We start from the raw sequence: 22,276 nt of genomic DNA on the forward strand, positions 1-22,276 counted from the left end.
GCTGTACATAGTCCATCGGTAAATAGTCCACCCAATTTACCTACCTCATCCCCATACTGTTTTTATTGATTTACTTTTCTGCTCTTTTGCACACCAGTATCTCTACCTGCACATGACCATCTGATCATTTATCACTCCAGTGTTAATCTGCTAAATTGTAATTATTCGCCTACCTCCTCATGCCTTTTGCACACAATGTATATAGACTTTTTTTTCTACTGTATTATTGACTTGTTTATTGTTTACTCCATGTGTAACTATGTGTTGTTGTCTGTTCACACTGCTATGCTTTATCTTGGCCAGGTCGCAGTTGTAAATGAGAACTTGTTCTCAACTAGCCTACCTGGTTAAATAAAAGGTTCATATTAGTATATTGTTATCATATGGCAACATAATTAGATATTGTACATAATATTAGAATCAAAATACATTATTGTTTCAATTTAATTTCACATATATATTTAATTCTTTCCAATTTCATTAAATGTTTGTGACATGTAATCTTCTGGTTCAACCATCATGCATAATAAGCATCAGCAAAAGGGGGAACATATTTTGTGTACGCCGATACGCTGTAGAGGAAAGGATATATTCAATTTACAAGACCTCTTAAAAAAAATAGGAATATTTGTTCATAAGAAAGGCCAGGGATCCAAGTCATAATTCAGACCAGTGGATGTCAACGTCAGCAACATTTGCCAGACTAACTTCATTTACTACCTGTTGCGTTGACACATTTCTCTGGGGTTCTTTTACTTCAATGGACATGGTCCCCTTTGACTACACCTCGCCCAACACCTTTATAAAAAACCTTTCAAGTACAGCACTTTCACACATAACTGAAATCCCAAAATGTCTCCAGGGGCTTTGCGCGGTAGTTTACGACACAACAGACACCTATAGTTTGGGATTTAGTCTTCACATTAGAGAGCGACTGAGCAAATGATTCACCTCCAACCAAAACATTCCTCTATCCACTCAGTCACACCCAACAAACAGACAAACAACAAAGTGAACTAACTTAATGACCAAAGCTCTTGAGTTGCCCTGCTTTTCTTTTGTTCATTCTTTCTCTTCTCTTCCAGGTTATCTTTCTCTCCGACTCTACCCAGACTCCTTTGGTGGTGAAAGCAGGTAATCTTGAGTAAACATACTCATATCGCCCACAGAAAGCATGCAGTGGCCCTCTTTGTGTTGCTATCAGTTGTTTAAAGAGGTTTTGTGCTGTAATGGCGTGGTCAGGCCGGGCAGACGGTGCCAGGAGGCTTTGAAGTACCAGCCGGTTGCTCAGACCCACCTGGACACCTGAAGACCCGGTGACCAAACTGGACAGAGTACAGACCTCTGCAAAACTGTTACCACTCTAATAATAGTACTGAAGACCAGGCGACCTGACTGGGTACAGGATAAACACACCGTCAACTTGTTCAACTGGAGTCTCTATCATAATTGTTTAAGAAATATATATATTTCACCTTTATTTAACTAGGCAAGTCAGTTAAGAACAAATTCATATTTACAATAACGGCCTACCCCAGCCAAACTCTCCCCTAACCCAGATGATACTGGGCCAATTGTGCGCCGCCGTATGGGACTCCCGTTCACGGCCGGTTGTGATACAGCCCAGGATTGAACCTGGGTCTGTAGTGACGCCTCAAGCACTGCGATGCAATGCCTTAGAGCCCTGTGCCACTCAGGATCCACCCGGTTCCATATTCAATAGGATGTAAACTATTGTCTTCTAACGGTTTCACTCAATTCATTCTAATCAACCTAATAATTATGACACACCCTTCGCTATTGTCATCGGTTGCACTAATTGCACTGTTTGTCTACATAACCTGGTTCAAGCACTCATGACATTACCCTGAAGAAGGCACAGTGATGCCAAAACGTTGGTGGTTTACCCAATAAATTACTGGGAGTGTATATATCGAGTGTGCGACTCTCTTTAGTGTCCGACAAAACGTGTCCGATCCTTAAGAGGTTTTAAGCTGTACAAATAAATAAATGCTGCCGACGCATCATTACTCAGTTAGTAGGCTATAATGTTGTAATGCGCTGTGTAACTTTACCAGTCTAACAAAAACATCTAGACGTGATAATTTTGCAGTAGTGTGTGTGTGTCGATGGGGTGGGGGTTCAAGTGGACTTGTTGTAGATGATGATTTCCATTTTCCTTCGACACTTGTAAGCCCATCATCTTGGCAGCGAGCAGAAATGTGTTTGGAAGGGTCATGATGGGAGGCACACGTGAAAATAGCAAGACGTGGAGATTCTGAGAGGTTGGAGAACTTGACAATTAAATTTGACAAAGGTGATCATCATGAATACGCTGTGAGCAGCAAAAGGAGTGCTGGCACTTGAAGCGTGGAGCATTCTTGACACTCTGTGTAGTGTTGTTAAGGGTTTCTTTATCCATTTAGAGGTTCGTTGGCATGTTAGCTGAGGCGTACTGATTGGAGTCACGTCGTTAGTCAGTATGTGTTTCACCTGTGCTGGCCCAGCTGGTATTTAGGACCTGCTGTCCCAGTGCATCAGTTGGAGACTTGTGGAGAGCTACACCTCATGTTAGCTCTTCCACTTCAGTTAACCCAAAATAAGCTTAAGTTTTGTGTTTTCCCCTGTTTGTTTTGCTCCAATATTTGTTTTTAATCCCCATCCTAAATTGGTGTGGGTTGTTTTCTTTCAGTTTGTCCTCTGAGGCTGGATAAAAGTTACAAAGGTGAATCTGCTTATCATTGTGACGCAGACCTCAAAGTGGCATCTGCCCATTGAAAAGCAGTAACCAAAGAGTCAATAGATACTGCTTTGGTGGAGGAGGAATTCCTCCCGGAGATGATGAGAAGAGTTCTACGGGTAGTAGAGTATATCCTTTAGACATGCGGCTGCGGGAGGTAGGACGACAGGCAGATTTATCTTGAGGAAAGGAAATTAGAGTTCAGGAAAAAAGGAACTTGAGTTTGAACACAAAGAAAAGGGAAATGAACGTGCAGCCTGACTAGAATCAAGTCAGGCCATCCTGCACCCTCGGGTTTGATCTTGGTCAGAACATCCGGCTTGTGCCGCCTTTCAATGAAAAGGAGGTTGATGTATGTTTTACTGTTTGAGCGGTCCTTAAAATGGCTGCACAATATTCGGTCACTGCTCCGCCAAAGTGTTCATGTGGGGGAAGCTCAGAAAGTGTACGCCGCTTTACCTCTTGACCAGAGTTTAGATTATGACACTGTTAAAGCTGCTATCCATCGGGCTGACGAGTTGGTCCCGGGCTGACGAGTTGGTCCCGGGCTGACGAGTTGGTCCCGGAGGCATACAGACGACAGTTCCATAAGTTCCAAAGGAACAAGGATGTCTTTTTGATCGTTGGTGTGCTTCTCAAGAGGTCAAGGACTTTCAGTATTTGAAGACACTCATGCAACTCTAGCAGTTCAAGAGTGGCCTTCATTTATGAGCACTATTGAGAAAGCTGCAGTCCTTGCAGATGAGTCTTTGTTGACACATAAAACTATTGTCCAAACAAAACACCCAGTCGTTATCCCTACACACAAAAAAAACTATCCATAGAAGTCACCTCCGACTACAAGGTTGTTGTCTTCTTCCCCAGGGTCCAAAGACAGGGATTGGCAGAATGCTGGTTGTTCATATCTGCCAGGTTGTCATTACTGCCACGAGAAAGGCCATATCGTCTCTGTGTCCTAAGTTGAAACGGAGAAATGAGAGAGATAAAAAAAAAAAAAATAATATTCTTCTGGGAGCCCGCCATCCCGTTATCTCACTGGTTGGGACTGGTTTATCTCCTAAACAAGATTTTGGATCAGTTTGTATGAACCCTTTGTTTCAGACAGGTGTGTGTGTCTGCAGAGGGGGGCAGAGGGGGGCATCCCACTGGTGCATCCCAGTCCTTCATTTTTTAGGGTGTTTTGCCTTTGTCTGATACTTCAACAACCGGTGACAGTGTGTTAGTTCAAGGTGTGGATATGGGTCGAATGTACGTTCCTTTGTATAATGTGGAACTTCGAGTCTGATGGCTGGAGGGCCAGCGTGGAGGAACCTGATGCTGTTACACATGCTCATGTCTAAGAAGATTGTAGAGCGCAAGTATAGTGTTGAGGAGGATGTCAGCGATTCCACCATGTTTGATCTGTCTGAGACGTTTGTGTGGTGCTGATTTTGGTAAACCTCCTCAGTTGACCTCTCCTTTGAAGACCCCTATGGACCTCTGAAAGAAGAGAGGATCACTACCAGTTGACACTTCGATGACTAGGAAGCACCTGATTGCTGACAAGAGTAAAGACGCTTCTCTCTCCCCTCTTTTTTACATCCAGAGTTTTATGAAGTTTGTGTGGGTTACTTTGACAGAGATTGTGTTCTGATGAGGAAATGGCATTCTCACGCCACTTCTGGGCAAGACATTTTGACTAGTGTATCTACAATTTTTGTTCCAGTTACACTTTGACAAGAGATACTGGGGTTGGCTTGTGATGGCAGTATGGCAGGCCATCTTGGGGTCAACAAGACCTATGACCGTAACTTGCATAACTTCTTCTGGTCTGAAACAGGATGTTATGGTGGACTCAGTCAATCAATCAAATGTATTTATATACAGCCCTTTTGACATTATCAGATGTCACAAAGTGCTCATACAATGATTATTTAATATTAATATCTCTACCATAAGCCGCCTCCAACGTCTTTTTAGAGAATTTGGCAGTACGTCCAACCGGCCTCACAACTGCAGACCAGGTGTAACCACGCCAGCCCAGGACCTCCACATCCAGCTTCTTCACCTGCGGGATGATCTGAGACCAGCCACTCGAACAGCTGATGAAACTGTTGGTTTGCAAAACCAAATAATTTCTTCCCAAACTGTCAGAAACCCTCTCAGAGAAGCTTATCTGCGTGATCGACGTGTACGACAGCGTGTTCCAGTTCCCGCCAATATCCAGCAACTTGGCAGCGCCATTGAAAATTGAGTGGGACAACATTCCACAGGCCACAATCAACAGCCTGATCAACTCTATTCAAAGGAGCGGCATGAGTTAAATGGTGGTCACACCTGATGCGGACTGGTTTTCTGATCCACGCCCCAACCTTTTTTCATGATATCCGTGACCAACAGATGCATATCTCTATTCCCAGTCGTGTGAAATTCATAGATGAGGGGCTAATTCATTGATTTCAATTGACTGATTTCCTTATATGCACTGTAACTCAGTCAAAATCTTTGAAATTGTTGCATGTTGCGTTTTGTATTTTTATTCAGAAAAAGTTTATCTCAATACTTTGTTATATACCCTTTGTTGGCAATAACAGAGGACAAACGTTTTCTGTAAGTCTTCACAAGGTTTTCACACACTGTTGCTGGTATTTTGGCCCATTCCTCCATCCAGATCTCCTCTAGAGCAGTGATGTTTTGGGGCTGTTGCTGGGAAACACGAACTCCCTCCAAAGATTTTCAATGGGGTTGAGATCTGGAGACTGGCTAGGCTGATGGTAGGCTTTGTTACTTTGGTCCCAGCTCTCTGCAGGTCATTCACTAGGTCCCCCTGTGTGGTTCTGGGATTTTTGCTCACCGTTCTTGTGATCATTTTGACCCCACGGGGTGAGATCTTGCGTGGAGCCCCAGATCGAGGGAGATTATCAGTGGTCTTGTATGTCTTCCATTTCCTAATAATTGCTCCCACAGTTGATTTCTTCAAACCAAGCTGCTTACCTATTGCAGATTCAGTCTTCCCAGCCTGGTGCAGGTCTACAATTTTGTTTCTGGTGTCCTTTGACAGCTCTTTGGTCTTGGCCATAGTGGAGTTTGGAGTGTGACTGTTTGAGGATGTGGACAGGTGTCTTTTATAATGATAACAAGTTCAAACAGGTGCCATTAATACAGGTAACGAGTGGAGGACAGAGGAGCCTCTTAAAGAAGAAGTTACAGGTCTGTGAGAGCCAGAAACCTTGCTTGTTTGTAGGTGACCAAATACTTATTTTCCACCATAATTTGCAAATAAATTCATAAAAAATTCTACAATGTGATTTTCTGGATTTGTTTTCTCATTTTGTATGTCATAGTTGAAGTGTACCTATGATGAAAATTACAGGCCTCATCTTTTTAAGTGGGAGAACTTGCACAATTGGTGGCTGACTAAATACTTTTTTGCCCCACTGTATCTAATGCTTTTGCATCTTTGAGGTGGGTGAAGCCGTGTGGCCAGGGCAAGCAAGACATGGGATGCGGATCAAAATGACATAGCTAACGAATGATTGCAAAATTCCTCTCGCTTGCAACAAGTTTAGGATAGGATATCGATTGCTTTTCTATCTAAAAATCAAACAAATTCTGAACTGCTGAAATTACTACAATACTGTTAATATATTTTGATCACTTTTCATGTCAATTTGGCCAGCACTACGCAGCTGATTGAAATAATCAAAGCTTGATGACGAGTTCATTATTTGAATCAGCTGCATAGTTCCACGGCAAGAACCAAAATGTTCCCCCCTTGGTGTCCCTAGGACCGAGTTTGGGAAACGCTGCCTTAAACCATAGAGAAAAAAACGGAGCACTGAAGAAAAAAAAAAACAGCTGTGTCATGTCAACATGTTAAAGTCCTACTTTTCCCATTGCGATCAGTCAGAGAGGTCGGTGGAAACAGGTAGTGATCATCTGCCTGTGGCCACTGCAGTCACTATTGTCTACCTTGAGAGGGAAGCCCAATACTCCCTGTGTGAGTAACTCAGGAAGAAAAACCTTGATGACTTTTTGGCACACTTGTCTCCAGAGGAAAAAGGCGACATTGCTGCACTGCTTTTAGAACATCAGGGTTTATTCTCAGGTGTGCCTACTCAGACAAATATACTAGGGCATTATATTGACATTTGAGACTCTGCCCCAATCAAACAGCGTGCCTATCGACTGAATCCTGAAAAGAGAGAGAAACTCCACAGTGAGGAGTTCATGCTTGAGCATGGTATTCCACAACATGGCAACAGTCCATGGAGTTCGCCCTGTATAGTAGTACCTAAGGTGGATGGGTTTCTCCGGTTTGTTTTTCCGATTTTCGCAAACTCAATTCCGTTACTATGTCAGACTCTGTACCCTTTGCCTGGGGTCGACGATTGTGTGGACCGTGTTGGCGCTGCTAAGTATGTTAGCAAGTTTTATCTGCTGAATGGGTATTGGCAGGTTCCTCCAACCGAGTGTGCCAAAGAGCTGTCTGCTTTAGTCACTCCTGATGGTTTGTTTTCCTACCTATGTCTTCCGTTTGGTTCGAGAAATGCCGGAGCCATGTTTCAAAGGCTGATCCACATCGTGCTACGTGGTCTGAAAAATGCTGAGGCCTATTTGGACGATGTGATGATTTTTAATATCACCTGGTCCAGATCACCTTCAGGATTTTGGGAGTCTGTTTTGCATCTGTTTTTTGCATCTGCCAACTTTCCTGTGTGTGTGTGTGTGTGTGTGTGTGTGTGTGTCGTATGACACTGTTGATATTGGTTTATTTCTGTGAGCAATCATTTTTGTGACCATACCTTCTTGAAGAAATGCTTGGGGTTTGGTCGATTGTTCTGAATGGTATGTGTTGAGTTTAAACACAGGTGAGTTAATACATGTGACAATATTCAAGATGTCCTTTTTTTTCTCAATTGGTTTGAGGTCCAGGCAGTGTATTGGCAGTGCTCTGTCATAAGGTGACTGTCTTTAAGTGAAGTAATGTGTGTTTCTAAAATCAATTTATGTAAAGGCTGTGGTTAACTGTGTTCTTTTCTACCATCAGAAGTACAGTACTGTTTGTCTCCGTTTTTGGTCCTCTTGTAAGCTTGGTCAGCTGAATCTCTGAAAGCACTGTTGTATTTTAGAAAAGTATCTACTGGAAGTAACAGATCTAAGAAGTCATTTTGGTGTAACTCTTGTTTGTGTCAAACGAGAACCTAATTCTCTGAGCTTTGTTAAACGTTGCTGATCTGTCTGTACTGTTTCCCTTTTAATGTGCCTAGAACCTGTAATGTTCAATGTTACAATTGTAATAAAACGTTTAGACTTTCGCTAAGGTGTTGTCTGGTCTATTGCGTTGCTCAGAACTGTTGACCCAACTTAATGGGTGGCCTGTAGCTGACTGGCTGGCAACCTAATCTCAGAGCATTTCATATTATTCTGTACGTAAATCCGCTGCACTCCAATTAGTACGATATGTTTTTGTTTGGTATGTATTCATTTGTGAATGTCCCGGAAGACTCCTGGAACATATTCCAGTCTGTGCTAGCAAAACAGTCCTGTAGCTTAGCATCTGCTTCATCTGACCACTTTCTTATTGACCGAGTCACTGATGCTTCCTGCTTTAGATTTGCTTGTAAGCAGGGATCAGGAGGAAAACATTATGGTCAGATTTGCCAAATGGAGGGCGAGGGAGAGCTTTGTACGCGTCTCTGTGTGTGGAGTATAGGTGGTCTAGTTGTTTTCCCTTCTGGTTGCACATGTTAAATACTGGTAACATTTTGGTAAAACTGATTTAAGTTTGCCTGCATTATAGTCCCCGGCCACTAGGAGCGCCACCTCTGGATGAGCCTTTTCCTGTTTGCTTATGGCGGAATGCAGCTCATTTATTAGTTACTTCCAGAACCACTTTGGAACCGCTTTCTGTTTTGGTTGTCGACTTGACTTTGTTAGTTCCCTTTTCTGTAAGAGACAATATTTTGGGTTTGTCCTTTGGGAATGTTACAACTTCTGTACGATCATCCCAAACTAAGTATATCTTATTTACAGTAAGAATCCGATCCCCTGTTTTTTACTTTTCATTAAGGATAATTGGAATTTCATCTTAATGGAATTTTAAATGGAATTGACCCCAACCCTACCTCTGTGTGCCTCCAAGGGTGTGTTGGGTTCCCCTATCTCTGAATACCGAGGTGAACAGCCTTTACAGCCACTTCTAGTCTGCCACACAGACAAGACAAGACCGAGGAGTAGCTAGCCACTACTGTGCACACAGCTACACGGATCCCCAAGAACTGCTGCTGATTTCTCCTGTACTAAAACGTGTAATTTTCAAATTTCCTCACAGAGCGTTCGGCCCTCCGCCAATTAGCACAGGGCTCTGACCTCCGATAAAAACACAACCACACACCCTGAGACTGAGATACAGCCACGTGAAGCTCCGGCGGAGGATTCTAATCAGCCACTCACTAATTTGACTCACTCTGAGTCGTTATACATTCCGCCATCAAATTATCATAGCTATACATAATGCATCTACCTGAGGTGGAATAATGATTCAGATGTATTATTCCCTCTCTCCGGCATTGAAAGTGTGATTATAGTTACATTCATTTTGTACCGTTAGACTTGACTTAATAAGAATAAGATGTATTTTCTCTCTGTATAATCATCATCTCTCTATTGGGCTCGATATCTTTGGCTGTCACTTGTCCCCAATTCTTTTGGAAGAGAATACAGATTCATGTCAATAAAACTGCCAGAGCTCAATTTAATGATCAAATTGGCATTAGTAGGGTAGTAGGGGGTAACTGCCCCCCCCCCCCCCCCCACACACACACACACACACACCTGTAATTCACATAAAGACCACAAGATGACACCAAATAATTTTCCCTGTCTGTCACTGTTCTTGCTGAACAAAACATATCCTCTGTGTCATCACAACTTTTGGAGATAATTCAACAACATGATTGTGTGGTAAATTGATCAAATTTTTTGACGTTTTGAAAAAGTTGTCGATATATTTCAATGAAGTTAGATCTCTATTTTTGTAAAGGTATATATACAAATAGGAAAGCCTTAAACTAAATCATCCACTTGTTCAGAGAGGAACATTTTGCTAGTTTTTGAGTAAAGTAGTAATATGTTGGATGAGTACGTAGGTTCAAATTAGAATGGTGAAAAAGCAGAGCATAAGAAAGCTGCCACATCAATGTTACACTGAGTTAATTAGTTAAGTTATTGTTACTAAATGTTATATTCCAATGTTATTTAATGTTATTATTTATATTCCATTCCAATATTATATTCCAATTAGTGTTTTATGAATTAAAAACAACTATTGAAAACTTTTTGCTCCTGAATGTAATTTTAAATACTGCTGCGATTTAAAATCTTGCATTATTCAAATCCTATTTAGTTCAATTGTACATAATGGATGGTATGGAAAAGGAACCACAATGAAAGAACAAAGAAAATGTATGTGGAGGTGAGGTAAAAAGAGCGACTTTACATCAAATCTCCTCATAGTGTGGATATTAATGGTGACATGTGCCACACCACCACCCCCATCATTTATTTAAATCATTCAAATTAACTAGACTTAGTTTTCACTGAATAATTTCTAAATAAAACCGATTAAATGGATTTTAACACCCTTGTGTGAAATCCCACACCATAGTCTTCTCAGTACTTAAAAAAACACTCCTTTTCTAAAAACAACATTTCATGAAATAACACAAAAAAAGTGTCAAACTGTAGCCGTTTATTCACCTAAGCATGACCTTCATTCACATACCACATTTTTTCTCTAAACATTGCTTTTTTTGTGTGTCAGCAATTAGTCATTGTTCTTAGGGGGGGCTAGTTACCCCCTAGTACCCTGCTGTACAACTAAACTCCTACTACTACCCCACCACTATTATGTAATACCCAATCTATCCATAAGGGGGTGGGGTCACACCAAAGTGCCACCACCATGCAGTGGCCTTATCCCAGAAAAAAGCTGCACATTTAGGTAGCCTGGGAACGGGATGATCGAAGAAGGATACTAGCAACCTCCATAATAACTATGCCTATTTGTAATTGATAGTGGAAACTAAAACATAGATATTACAAAAGTAAACTTTTGTTCCCTACTTCTAAATTCCCTCCCTGTTCTGCTCTGGCCTGCTGTTTTAGCTAGCCTTTGTCCAGACAGAGTTGCAAAAAGGGGCTCTGGTAGCATTGTTCAATTGAACCTTGAGAGGGTCAGAGGTCAAGAATATGATCAAGCACATCATCGGTGGTCTGAGATGAGGCTCTGGAAACTCTGTCTATCTGCAGTAACATTTCATCAGGATCGTTTTTGAGCTCTGCGTGTTTCCATACGTGCATTTCTTGTCATATTTCATCCGTCTTGTGTGTTGTGACCGTTTTGTAAAATGCGCTTTAAAATCGAATAAGCTTAAACCTTTGATGTCTGTAACCACGTTTCCACAGTTCCAGAGACCTACCGTATAAAAAATGGCTGAGAGCTGTAATGGAAACAGGTAGTTTCGGTACAATTATATAAATGCTAACAAAACAGATAATTTATTTGTTCGACATGGTGGTAAAATGAATTACGCAAGAAATGGGTTTACGCACAAATATTGATATAATAATAATATCATATCGAAGTAAACTTGGAGTCACGTGATGATATGGTGTGTTGTCCTCCCACTATGACTCGGGGAAACCATGTAGTTTATTAGGCTACAGATAAAATCAAAGATGATGAATTTACCAGGGTGGTAATGCTCGTTTCCAATAAATATCTAGGGTCTTATCCTGGTTACATGATGCTCAGTGTTTGACTGCCGTTTGACAAATCTAAATATTCTAGCTCTTTTCCATAATAATCTCATCGTGTAGACTAGCCTACCTGTACTGTATCTGCAAGCTGTTGGCTACAGAGTGCATGGGCCAAGACCAGAGTAGGAACGTTTGTTATGTAACGCAACAGTTTTTGTGACAAAACTATCCGTAGAGTTGAAAATACGATGGAAACACACAGAACTTTAGTTTTTATAAAGTACATGAAAACTTAAGAGAAAAATGTATATTTTGTGTACTAAGTCATCATGTGTTGACTTTTATCCGATGGGTGGATACACACCGCTGGTGGGAAATTGCGCTTATTTTCTTCATCCCGATTTTAGATTATTTGCTTGAAAATCTGTCGCCAATTGGATGGAAATCTAGTTTATGTGTGAAAGTGTGTGTGTGCATACTTGCGGACATGTATGTGCATATGTGTGCGACGTGTGTCTCTGTGTGTGTGTGTGTAGAACGCACATCTCTCTCTGTCTACCCTCTGTGCACCTTACCAGGCAGCTCATGGCCTCCTCCTTTCATTGCTAAGAAACCCTCTATTCTGTGGTATTAATCAGAGCTGAGGCTCCGGGAGGCCAGCCAAGCCTCTCATCCTCCTCATTCATCCTTACAGGGCTGCTGCTCTGCTCTGCTCTCTCTCCTCTCATCCACAGACGTGGTAATTAACCATCAGACCACAGATGGGATCGATTTTTACCCTACCTTCCCCCTCCGTCTCGTCTCTCTCTTTCGCTCTCGGTTCTTGGTCTCTCTCTCACTCACTCTTTGTTGCGTTCTCTCTCTCTCCTCTTCCTCTCTCTCTCTCTCTCTTGCTCTTCCTCTTTCCCTCTGTGCAGCTTCTTTTCCTACACCCTTCTCCTCTCATACACAAGTCTCATAATTGCACTGGAACTGTGCCAGCCAGTCTCAGACTACAGGCCCCTCACCTGCCCCTCACCTCTTCCTCGCCCCCCTGCCCTCCCCCATCTCTTTGCTCTCCCCCTGCCCCTCCCCAGTCCTATGTTTTTCCCTCACCACCTTTTCCTTACCTCTCCCCTCAGCCCCTCTACCCCCTCATTCTGTCGTCTCACCTGCTCCATACGTTATTAGTGGCAGAGCCATTGCGGATTAACTAAAGAGACAAGAGATTGATTTCTGTGTCTGTCGATACAGTGGCAAGAAAAAATATGTGAACCCTTTGGAATTACTTGGATTTCTGCATAAATTGGTCATACAATGTGATCTGATCTTCATCTAAGTCACAACAATAGACAAACACAGTCTGCTTAAACTAATAACACACAAACAGTTATATGTTTTCATGTCTTTATTGAACACACCGTGTAAACATTCACAGTGGAGGGTGGGGAAAGTATGTGACACCCTTGGATTTAATAACTGGCTGAACCTTCTTTGGCAGCAATATCCTCAACCAAACATTTTCTGTGGTTGCGGATTAGACCTGCACAACGGTCAGTGAGAAATTTTGGACCATTCCTCTTTACAAAACTTTTTCAGTTCAGCAATATTCTTGGGATGTCTGGTGTAAACCGCTCTCTTGAGGTCATGCCACAGCATCTCAATCGGGTTGAGGTCAGGACTCTGACTAGACCACTCCAGAAGGCGTATTTTCTTCAGTTTGTAGCCCTTCTGTTGTTGATTGTCTTCTGTGTTTTGGGTTGTTGTCCTGTTGCATCACCCAACTTCTGTTGAGCTTCAATTGGCAGACAGTTAGCCTTACATTCTCCTGCATAATGTCTTGATAAAGTTGGGAATTCGTTTTTTTCCGTCGATGATAGCAAGCTGTCCAGGCCCTGAGGCAGCAAAAGCAGCCCCCAACCATGATGCTCCCTCCACCATACTTTACAGTTGGGACGATGTTTTGATGTTGGTGTGCTGCGCATTTTTTTCTCCACACACAGCATTGCGTGTTCCTTCCAAACAAATTCAACTGTAGTTTCACCTGTCCACAGAATATTTTGCCAGTAGCGCTGCGGAACATCCAGGTGCTCTTTTGCGAACTTCAGACGTGCAGCAATGGATTTTTTTGGACAGCAGTGGCTTCTTCCATGGTGCCCTTCCATGAACAACAATTCTTAATTTTGGGTCTTCTGAGATCTCTTTTGTTTGAGGCACGGATCACATCAGGCAAAGCCTCTTGTGAAGAGCAAACTCCAATTTTGTGAGTGTTTTTTTACAGGGCAGGGCAGCTCTTACCAACTTCTCCAATCTCGTCTAATTGATTGGGCTCCAGGTTAGCTGACTCCTGACTCCAATTAGCTTGCGGAGAAGCCATTAGCCTAGGGGTTCACATACTTTTTCCGACCTACACTGTGAATGTTTAAATGATGTATTCAATATAGGACAAGAAAAATACAATAATTTGTGTGTTATTAGTTTAAGCACATTGAGTGTGTCTATTGTTGTGACTTAGATGAAGATCAGATCTAATTTGATGACCAATTTATGCGGAAATCCAGATGATTCCAAAGGGTTCATATAGTTTTTCTTGCCACTGTACAATTGAAGGTAGGTGTGTGTGTGTGCGTGCGTGCGTGCGTGAAATCAAATTCAAAATAAAAAATGGAATCAAAGTTTATTGGTCGGGTACACAGATGTTAATGCAGGTGCAGTGAAATGCTTGTGTTTCCAGCTCCAACAGTGCAGTAATATCTAGCAATACAAAAATAAAACAAAAATACACAAGTTGTCCAGAAAAATAATGAATCCAGCAGTGTTCAATGACTATGTACACAGGGCAGCAGTCTCTAAGGTGCAGGGTTGAGTACCGGGTGGTAGCCGGCTACAACAGTGTCTAAAGTTCAGGGCAGGGTACTGGGCGGAGGCTGGCTAGAGGTGACTGTTAAACAGTCTAATGGCTTGGAGATTGACAAACAGCTTCTATCTCTCGGTCCCAGCTTTGACGCACCTGTTCTCTAATAATAGAGAGAGAGACTGATTTCAAGGATTTGAAAGGGATGCATGCGTAGGTGAGTTTGTGTGTGGGTGTCCTGAAGTGTATATGCATGTCTGTACAAGAGGGTTTGAGACGAGGGTTTGCTAATTTGCTATGTGAAACCCCACATGAGCCTCTGCTCTTGCTCTCTTTCAACAAAGTCATATTTTCACTTATTTCAATGCCTTCTCTCTACTGTACTTTATTCTACAGGGGAAAATAACGATTTCTGTGACATTTTAATCTCAAATTCGAATCTATCAGAACAATTGTCACTATAAATAACCCGTTTTTGTGTAAGGTGGCCTCTATCTCACCACTCTGTGTAAAAAGCCTTCCATTTGTTATTCACAGTGCAGTGTGTGTGTGTGTGTGGGTTGCTAGTGATAGCGTGGCTCCGGCATGGTTATATACTGTGTGTCAGCGAGTTCACAATGGTAGTGGCTTGGCTGGGAGATTAACATCTATGTCAGAGATAGCATGTGCATTTGTTGTGGGGAAGAAAGTGTGTGTGTGTGTTGCTAGTGATAGCGTGGCTCCGGCATGGTTATATACTGTGTGTCAGCGAGTTCACAGTGGTAGTGGCTTGGCTGGGAGATTAACATCTATGTCAGAGATAGCATGTGCATTTGTTGTGGGGGAGAAAGTGTGTGTGTTGCTAGTGATAGCGTGGCTCCGGCATGGTTATATAGTGTGTGTGTGTGTGTGTGTGTGTGTGTGTGTGTGTGTGTGTACACATATGCATGTGCGTGGGGGTAGATGGGGAGAAAAGTAAGAGAGGAGAGTGGAGTTCTCTTCAGGATTGTGCTGCCTGTCTGTTTGTAATCACGGGCCTCCATCTACATGGCGCAAGAGGCAGTGTCAGCTGGGCACCCTATATCCTATATAGTGCACTACTTTTGATCAGGGCCCATAGGGCTCTAATCAAAAGTAGTGGGCTACATAGAGAATAGTGTGCCATTTGGGGGGGGGACTGACTCTCCTCAATGCTCAAAGTGTGACCTGTAAACGGTGGCAGTTATTTCCATAAGAGTGTCTATCCCAGATTGCTGACCTAATGGTAGTATTTGGTGCCAATGTGTTTTGTATGTCTGTATGCTAAGATTACAGTGGGAGGCATTGTGGTTTTCTGAATGATTTATGAACGATTTCTTTGGGTTGTCAGATAAGTATTAGTTACACCAGAAAGGCTAATTGTGTTATCCATTTTGTGTAATGGTTTGTGCCACGGTGGGGAAGCCACATCTTCTCATTCCATAACCAAGGAGACCGTATATTAACTGTAAATTCTTTATAGAAATAAATCAATTGTCTCCACAATATTTTCCAAAATGTGTACATATTGTGATTTCTCGTCTATTTGTTAAACTGAGCAACTGTGAAACCAATGGTTAAAATCATCTTTGTGTGTGAACAGGTGCATAGCACTAGTGTAGTACATATGGCTGCTGGTGTGTGTTCTGGGGTATGGTATGGTGTGTGTGTGTGTGTGTGTGAACATTGTGTAGGTAGTGGCCCGTCTGTATACATCCCTCTCTAAGGGCCCAGCTGTCAGCCCAGCCCAGCCATACCGCCATAGCAGCAGTCTCGGAGAGTGAGACCTCATTGTGGTGTGATTTCCTCCTTCTCCTAGCAGATGGAGTGTTTTTGTCGCAGTGAGGCGAGGCGAGGCGAAGAGAGCGAGGCCACTGTGATTGCCTCTTGGACAGCGGTGTCAGCCGAGGATAATGCCGCTGCCGCCCTCCCAGGAACAGAACAGGATCAACACAATCCAATTTCTTTTTCTTCAACCAAAATGGAATAATTTTACAGAGAAAACCCTGGTTGTCTGGGCTGGCGGTCGGTATCTTACCACAGAGAGAGAGAGAGAAAAGGAAATATATATATATATATATATACCAGAGTTAAAAAACAACCATTATGACAAAAATTGGGGAAAAGATATGGGTCATCAGCTTCACCCCTTACGCCCAACAAAATACCACCAACTACCACTTATCACAAACAGAAGGAATCTTTAAGCATCAATCATTTGACTCCTCGGCTGGCTGTGGCCTGGCATCTATAGCCTCAGGAAAATAAACCATAGTCAAAAAACAACCATTATGGCAAGAATTGGGAGGGCCAATTGCCGTTCAAATTCACCCTTATGCCCCCGCCAAACTAGCAACCACCAGAAACAACACTGGTGTAATCTAAACAGAAATGTTTGGCTACAGAGATGTGTTCAACTTCAGCACCCCACCAAACTGCCACAAACACACAGGAGGACGTCAAATATATGTTGCTGCCACAGGCTCTGAGGGTTCAGTGGAATGGGGATAAAGGCTAGCAATCTCCCAAAACAGACAGTCAGTGCACTTCAAAACAACAGATGAAAGATGAGGCTGAAAGATTAGAGATTGAGAGAGTGTGGGGGGTGTGGGGGGGGATTTATAGGGACTCCATAAGAACAGCCAGTGGTGGGAGTAGTGTAGCTAGTAGTGGGTAACCTGATCTGTAGAATCACAATGACCCTTCAGCAAAGTGTGCTGCCTGCCCACCTGAGTGAGGGTGACTAGCCGGCTGGCTGTCCTTACCTTTCCAAAGGGTTGAGAGCATCTTGTAGGAAAAAGGGGGGCTAAGAATGATTGGAGAGCTGTGACATCTTGTGACTCCATATTCTTGCCAGGTAGAGGACTCTCCTGGCTGTGACCTGCTTTTCCACTCTCTTCCCCTCTCTTACCACAGATATGTGCTGTACCATGAGCAATTCAGTCAATGTCCAGCACGTGCAGATGTTATGGAAAGTGTGACTTCAAGTATTACAGTGTGAAGAATGAATTGTAAATGTAGATGACCACCACGGCCCAGGGCCTATGTATAGTGCAGTATATAGTAGAATGAACAGAGACAGGTGACAGAGAGGATTACGGAGGGGAGTGAATGAGGTGAGGAGAACGGTTGCTGTCAAACGGGGGGTTGGGAGGTTGGGTGATGGAGGTTGGGGGGGTTAAAAACACTCCAGGCCACTCTGGAACATCTAAAACGAGATAGAAAGTATGTAGAAATTATAATGGACCTATACGTTTTCAAATAACTGCCCTTTTTCTTGACCTGCAAATTGCTTTTAATTAACAAATTGACCTGGGAAAAAATCTGGACGGCCCTCCGCTGAATTTTGAATTCCCAATGTGGCCCTCGAGCCAAAATGATTGCCCACCCCTGCACTAGGCTGTGTCTGGTACAATGAATTGGGGAGGGGGTTGGTCGGGGCTAAGTCTCTCATCAGCATCCAGCTCAGGTGCTGGGCCCATGCACTAACTATGCCCTGACTTGATTGTAATTGCCTGAATTCGGTTCCCGCTGATCCATCCTGGCAATATCACAGGCACATGTTGACTGGGGGCTGCAGCAGCAGGCAGAGAGGACCACAAAGAGCAGCTGGATGGCTGGCTGGCTGGCTGGCTCTCTCTGGCTCTCTCTCTCTCCACCCCAGTGGGTCAGGTCAGAGGTGTAAGCTCCTCTCAGTATGTGTGATTTAAAACAAAAGATGTACAACAAACTGTACACACATTCACATACAAAGTGATGATGCTGTGTGTATAGGTATTTGGTACAGCATCTATAGCAGCATCAGATGTATTTAACACAGATCATCTGAATGGCAAGCATTGCCATGCCATCTGTTTAGAAGTTTAGTTTGTTCAATTCAATCTTCAATGCTCTCGAAGACAATTAGATTGTGAGGCAGTGGAGAGGCATGAACACATTCACAGCAGTCATAAACATCATGGGAGGTTATGTCCTTGCTCTGACAATGGCTTTGGGAATGAAAATGGGTCAATGTCCATAAAGAGAAATTCCTATTAAACTCTCTAGGTAGCCTTAACGCTGTGCAATGAACTGTTGGAGCATCAATTATGGTTAACACGTTTTGGAAACTGAAATATAATAAAGTAATCATTTTTGCACACTGCACGCATATAAACCTTTCTACACTTAAAAGAAAGAACGAGTTATCTATCATTGAGTGGTTTGAACAATGGTTATTTGGTCGTCTTTTGTCTTTATGTGTCACTTGTGAGTGAGTGACAGCTGTGAATGAATACCTCCCCCCTCTCCTCGATCCACAAAATCCACCATGGCCTTTTTGCCTTTACCTCCCTTATCTCACCTCATTTGCTCATATCGTATATAGACTTGTTTATACTGTATTATTGACTGTACGTTTGTTTTACTCCATGTGTAACTCTGTGTCGTTGTATGTGTCGAACTGCTTTGCTTTATCTTGGCCAGGTCGCAATTGTAAATGAGAACTTGTTCTCAACTTGCCTACCTGGTTAAATAAAGGTGAAATAAAAATAAATTTTAAAAAAGCCCCCCCCACCCCCCCCCCCCAAAAAATGATGAATCCACATAGCGATGACAGAATTGGACATGACATTGGATTTGGTTCTGTAGGTTTCTTTCCCCTTACAGGCATGGCTGTGGAACGTGGTTCCTTTGAGCCGGGTCCTGATCAACAGGGTTAACTTTAGAAGTCCCTCGTGCTGCACTCCACACCCTGTGATAATAGTTCCTAGCACGTAATGAAGACCCGGCTGGTAACCAACAGGTGGTCCTTTTAAAGACCCAGATCCTGCAGCACTCAGGACCCCAGAAAAAAAAAACCTGCCATGGCAAAATGTGTCAGAATCTAATGTTCTGCAGAATGAAAAGGCTGTTTTCTCCCCTTTGTCCCCGGCCAGAGATTCAGCCTTGTTCCTCATTGTTCAGGACACAAACGAGCAACAGTCTTTTTTGACACGGAGCCGCGGGCTGAATGACGACTGGAGCTGACTAGTCACATGAAAAACCTTTCTCTATGGAGGGTCCGAGCCCATTAAGAGTTGGGGAGTTATGAATGGCTATGAATAACTCCTCCCTGGCCTTGATATCATGTAGGGAGACCTTGACACAAGACAAGCATAAACCTCCCAGGCTTTTAACAAGGTTCCCAGATAGACAATCACAGAACTAGAAATAGTCCGAGAGAGGGAGAGGGAGAGATTGACAGACAAACAGAGACAGGGAGGGAGCATTGAGTCGGTGTGGAAGTGGCTCTGTAGTCTTCTAGAAGGCCATACTGTGCTCACCCACCCATGGACTAATAGGCTATTTACTGACACTAACGTTGTTGACTTTATTCCTTATTGAACCAAACATGGTGGTACAATTCAAATCCATGTATGTAATTCTGCAGTGGCTCTTGCTCCTAATTGCAGCTCATTGAGTGGCACAGTAAAATAACGTGTTTGAGCTGTGCATTGTTGTTGAATGTCACGTCATCACCTGGCGAAAAACAGGGCGTGAGGGAAGGGAACGAGATCAGTTCAAATATTCTGGAGCCGGGCTGGAGCCTGGCGGCCGCTAAAATGTTGTGTTGTGTTCATTGTATTCCGCCAAGTAAAGACAACGGGATATTTAGCAATGTAGCAGTGTAGCCCGCCATCACCTCCCCCTTGGTCTGTATGCTCAGTTCAATACCTTCCTCATGGGTGGATCCATCCCAGCTCGACAGACTGGATGTCCCAAATGGCACCCTATTCCCTATATAGCGCACTACCTTTGACCAGAGTCCTAAGGCCCATATAGGGAATAGGGTGCCATTTGAGACACAAGCCATGCCTACTGATATTCCCTTTGTCCACGTCCAAAATCCATTTGTTACACTCAGACCAATCATTTGTCATTAACCCTTATAAGGGTTCCGTATCTAAGACAAAGGAACCACAGGGGAACAATGCAGAGACCCCCTGTTCACATTGTGACCGCAATACAGCGACCGCCTGTTCACATTGTCAGTGCTCAAGTGCCTCCCTTAGTGCCGTGTGGGCCTTGTGCCCAGAAAGTTCAGATGAATGAGAGAATAAAAGACTGGGGGAGAGACCAGAACAAGTGAGGAACACCTGAAAAGGACTGAGAGGAAAAGGGTCCCCCCCCATTTCCACAGTAAGAATATTATGTGACTGAACAAGGCAGAAACAAAAGGACATTTTCCTTTTGTGCTCAGAGACCTCTCCGTCAATCAATGTCGAGACGCCACCGGAGAATTCATAGAACGTTGATGTGCCATTTTACTGCGAGGAAATGTCAAATAAGAGTGAGAAAAGAAGGATTACTCTACAATTAGATGATTTAAAGTCTCCAAGAAATGTGGAATGAAATGTGAAAGCTTTTTGATATCCAATCATTGTAAACCATAGATCCATTTTGTAGATGAAATGACAATCAATAGCAATTCTATATCAGGTGTTTTAAAACGTCTAGTCGTGTGGCTGTGAACATTAATCTAGCTTTCACACATCAATTTATGCCTACACAGATACACAGAGCAATTTCCTTAACTGCTGTGTGTGTGTGTGTGTGCGTGCGTGCGTGAGGACTCAGAGCTCGATGCATTGTACGGTGCAGACAGAGATCTAGTAATCAGGTAATTTGTTGTAATGATAGAAATCATGGTGATCATCAACCTCACAGCAAAGCAGACAGCTGAATCATGTGCACTCTGACACACCCCAATTACACACTCACTGAGAAACTCAATACACTTGTACACATACACTCAGGGCCAGTTCCAGGCATAAGTGACATATTCGGTAGCTCAGGGCCCCCGACCACTAGGGGGCCCCCGACCCAGTTTAGGATTTCAGTTGGGGTCTCAACTATTGAGAGTAAGAATAGTACAACACAGCAGGTGCAATTGTATATTGCTTAGGGCCCCCAGAAGGCTAGACCCGGCCCTGCATACACATGCATGTGTTCATGTTGTGAGATGTTACCCCACTCTTCCACCAAGGCACCTGCAAGTTCCCGGACATTTCCCGGGGGGAATGGCCCTAGCCCTCACCCTTCAATCCAACAGGTCCCAGACGTGCTCAATGGGATTGCGATCCGGGCTCTCGCTGGCCATGGCAGAACACTGACATTCCTGTCTTGCAGGAAATCACGCACAGAACGAGTAGTATGGCTGGTGGCATTATCATGCTGGAGGGTCATGTCAGGATGAGCCTGCAGGAAGGGTACCACATGAGGGAGGAGGATGTCTGCCCTGCATAACGCACAGCGTTGAGATTGCCTGCAATGATAACAAGCTCAGTCCGATGATGCTGTGACACGCCCCAGACCATGACGGACCTTCCACCTCCAAATTGATCCCGCTCCAGAGTACAGGCCTCGGTGTAGCGCTCCTTCCTTCGACGATAAACGCAAATCCAACCATCACCCCTGGTGAGACAAGTGAAGAGCAGTCCTGTCTGGTCCAGCAACGGTGAGTTTGTGCCCATAGGCGACGTTGTTGCCGATGACGTCTGGTGAGGAACCGCCTTACAACAACCGGCCTACAAGCTCTCAGTTCAGCCTCTCTCAGCCTATTGCAGACAGTCTGAGCACTGATGGAGGTATTGTGCGTTCCTGGTGTAACTCGGGAAGTTGTTGCCATCCTGTACCTGTCCCGCAGGTGTAATGTTCGGATGTACCGATCCTGTGCAGGTGTTGTTACATGTGGTCTGCTACTGCGAGGACGATCAGCTGTCTGTCCTGTCTCCCTGTCTTAGACGTCTCACAGTACAGACATTGCAATTCATTGCCCTGGCCACATCTGCAGTCCTCATGCATCCTTGCAGCATGCCTAAGGCACATTCACGCAGATGAGCAGGGACCCTGGGCACCTTTGTTTTAGTGTTTTCAGAATCAATGGAAAGGCCTGTTTAGTGTCCTAATTTTTCATAACTGTGACCTTAATTGCCTACCGTCTG

The sequence above is a fragment of the Oncorhynchus mykiss genome, chromosome 19, assembly GCF_013265735.2.
Source record: "Oncorhynchus mykiss isolate Arlee chromosome 19, USDA_OmykA_1.1, whole genome shotgun sequence".
In the NCBI taxonomy this organism is placed as follows: domain Eukaryota; kingdom Metazoa; phylum Chordata; class Actinopteri; order Salmoniformes; family Salmonidae; genus Oncorhynchus; species Oncorhynchus mykiss.